Source organism: Chinchilla lanigera, unplaced genomic scaffold (assembly GCF_000276665.1).
Source record: "Chinchilla lanigera isolate Chin_1 unplaced genomic scaffold, ChiLan1.0 scaffold00123, whole genome shotgun sequence".
NCBI lineage: Eukaryota > Metazoa > Chordata > Mammalia > Rodentia > Chinchillidae > Chinchilla > Chinchilla lanigera.
Genome location: NW_004955524.1, coordinates 873,458 through 876,684, shown reverse-complemented (window position 1 = coordinate 876,684; position 3,227 = coordinate 873,458). Strand labels below are relative to the sequence as shown.

Below are 3,227 nucleotides of genomic sequence, written 5' to 3'. Positions count from 1 at the left end.
CCCTGCCGCGGCCGTCGCACCTGACTTCCCTCCCCGCCCCGGTCTTCCCGCCCCAGGCCTTGGCTCCAGCCCGCTCCTCCCCAGGCGACTGAAACCTCAGGGCTCAGCCCCCTCCCCGCCGCTCCCCACCCCCTCCTGTCACCTCACCTTCCCGACAGACACCCCCTGCCTCCCGGCACACTGGGTGAGCACCTGTTCGTTCACCCAGTGTGCCGAGGCCGACCGAGGCAGTGCGAGGCGAGCCTCCTGCCTCAGCCTCCCGAAGGCTGGGATCGCAGGCATGCACCACCACGCCGGCCTCCACCTCTCCTTCACCCTGGGGTGGGGCTCAGCTTTGGGGTCTGGGGGCTGAGAAGAAGGGGGTCGTTAGGAGAAGAGCCGCGTGCAGATAGCGCACCCTTTGGAGGCTTGGGGTGGACGAGTCCCACCGTCAAACCCACTGTTCCTTCCTCAGAGCAGGACCCGGCCCCTGCGGTGGGGGCAGCGGCGGCGGCGACTGGGACTTCGCAGGGCCTGAGCTGGGGTGCTGGAGTGGGGGAGGAGCAGTGAGATGTGGAGGCTGCTTCCTGCGCAGAGGAAAACCCGCTGCAAGCGGAGGGGCGCCGAGGCTGCCCAACTGCGCAGGCGGCCTGGCCCCGTGGCAGTCCCCTGGCCAGACCCCGATTTCCTCACCTCCACGGGGCGGGGTGACTTAGTCCCGGACACGTCCCCGGGAGCTTGTGCCCGGCGCCCCGCACCGGAGCCGGAGGCGTGCGGCGACACCAAGGCTGGCCTGGAGTGCATCCCAGGGACACATCTGATAGCATGTGTTTCTTACGTCTATCTTTGCGGTGCTACGGCGGAACCAGGGCCTTCGCACTGAGCTGCATCCCCTGCCCTCTACTGATCTTTAAAATTTTGACACAGAGTTGCACTAAGTCTCTAAGCTGTCCAGGCTGGGCTGGAACTGGTGACCCTCCTGCCTCAGCCTCCCAGAGGGGCCCCACTCTGCTGTCACCACCTGGGGGAGTGCGGCGCAGCTCCTGTGTGGGGAGCCTTGGGCGTGGGTTCCAGAGCTCAGTGCAGGATGCTATGACCAGTATCAGACTGGGCTTCCCGGAGGGCCATGGGCACCCCTTCCGGACCTCACAGAGGATGACGGCCATCACACGACCGCCAAGGACAGGGTCGCCGGTCCCCTCCGGGTCGCTCCCAGCAGCCTTGCCTCCCCTGCAAACCCCAGGTGGCAGCTCCAGGGAACAGGCCCTCTGCACCGACTCCGAGTGGCGGTGACCGAGAGGCTGCGACCATCTGGCCCACCCGGGACGGTACTGCCCACGTACCCTCCCAAACATCCCCAGCCGGGCAGAGCGAGGGCCCAGGCCCAGCGCTCAGAGAGGTCTGGGCCGGCTGGCGGCAGGGGTGGGTGCAGTGTCCCTGGAGAACGGGGCAACAGGCCCCTGTCTTCCACTGACCATGAGGTCTGGGCACGGCAGAAATCTGGGACCCAAGACTCCGCTCCAGGCCCTACGGCCATAGACGGGAAGTCACACAGATTCCAGGGCAACTTGGAGGAAGAAAGATAACAGGCAGGAAGAGACCGTGCAGCCGGGAGGAAGCCAGAGGCGGCTGAAGTGTCTGCGGGCAATGCAGCTGTCACTTTTGAAGAACTTTTCTGGAGGGGGAGGCCCAGAGTGGGGCTGGGGATTTGGCTCAGCGGCAAAGCGCCTGCCTGGCAAGCTCAAGGTTGTGAGTTCGATTCCTGGTACCGGAAGAAAAACAAAACAAAACAAAAACCCAAAAAACAAAAACTGAGTGGGGTGCTGCAGGACAAATAAGAGCTTGGGGGATAGAAACGAGAACATTCTGACGGAGGCTTGGCCTAAATGCGCCTGCGCATGGCGGTTTAAACCCAAACCCAGCACTTTCTGCAGGAGGCAGGGAAAAGCAGGACAGTTACCCTCCCCAGCCTCGGTTTCCCCACTAGGACCAAGGAGGGGGCTGCGGGCCCGCAGGCCCTGCCAGGTGCGGAGGCTGCTTCCGGCGGCGTGGTGGCTGGGAGCCCCAGCGGGTCGCAGGACGTCAGAGTGTGGGTGCAGCGGGTTTCCCAGCCTCACCCACAGGGGCCGCCCCAACCCTGGGTGACAGCCACACTCCTGGAACCTGGGAGCCAGTTCTTTTTTCTCGAAACTGTTTATTGTTTCAGAATAGAAAGACTCCAGAAGAAAAGGGACCTCAACCGTGACAGTGAGATGCGGAGGCAGGGGCCCCATCCCACCCCCAAGAGGGGCTTTCCACCCCGGTGCAGCCCGCGTCCCCTCCATGATGCCCACCCTGCAACCCCCAACCGCGCTGTGGGGTTGTCCCGAGCAACCTTGGGTCAGCGGACAGGAAAGCCGAAAGGACCTGGAACCAGATCAGCGCAGGCTGCCACCTAGAGGTTAAGAAGGATGTGGTTTTATGCGATGGAGCACTACTCAGCCCTAAAGAAGGACGAGCTTGAGACTTTTCTAGCTAAATGAATTCACGTTGAGACCACACTCTTCAGTAAAATAAACTGGACATGTGTGTGTAAATGCCACATCGTTTCTCTCGTGTGAGAAACCGAAAGTGTAGATCAGGATCAAAATGTATAATAGATGTGAGGAAGCAGGAAGAAAGTGTTCAGATGGGAAGGGGAACAAGGGAGGGAGGAGGGGAAAAGGACGGAGGTGACAAAAAAAAATAGAAGAAAAAAATGGAAACACAACTTTCATAAATGAGGGGAGAGGGGCTGAAGGGAGGGGAGGGGACTGGGAAAAAAGCAAGACAGACCCTGTACCGCGCCTCTGCGGTGAATGCTACTCCTACGCAAGCCTAAAGTGCGCCAGTAAGTAAACATGCAAAGAAAGAAAAAAAGAGGAAGGCATTTGAAAAACTCTGTAAGGCAGGTAAGAAGGGCTCAGAGCTTAGCAGAGCGGGGTCCAAGCCCAGGCCCCGCCCCCCACAGCTCCGCCCCCACAGAGTCCGAGAGAGCCCAAGCCCCGCCCTCCCACAGCCACGCCCCAGAGTCCGAGAGCGCCCAAGCCCCGCCCACATCCCCGCCCCCAGAGGGTCCGAGAGGCCCAAGCCCCGCCCCCAGGTGGGCCGTGAGAGCCCAAGCCCCGCCCTCCCACAGCCACGCCCCAGAGTCCGAGAGGGCCCAAGCCCCGCCCCCATGGCCCCGCCCCCAGGGTTCGAGAGCGCCCAAGCCCCGCCCTCCCACAGCC

General features: G+C 62.3%; 1 protein-coding gene across 1 annotated transcript in view; it reads right to left on the bottom strand.

Annotated features, from left to right (window-relative positions):
* Positions 1-2,148: 2,148 nt before the first annotated feature.
* LOC102026788 (bone marrow stromal antigen 2-like) overlaps positions 2,149-3,227 on the bottom strand; it is a 3,044-nt gene continuing 1,965 nt past the window's right edge. The window contains exon 5 of the mRNA XM_013507185.1: positions 2,149-2,413. The gene's annotated coding sequence lies outside the window, so the exon portion shown is untranslated. The remainder of the gene's footprint in view (positions 2,414-3,227) is intronic.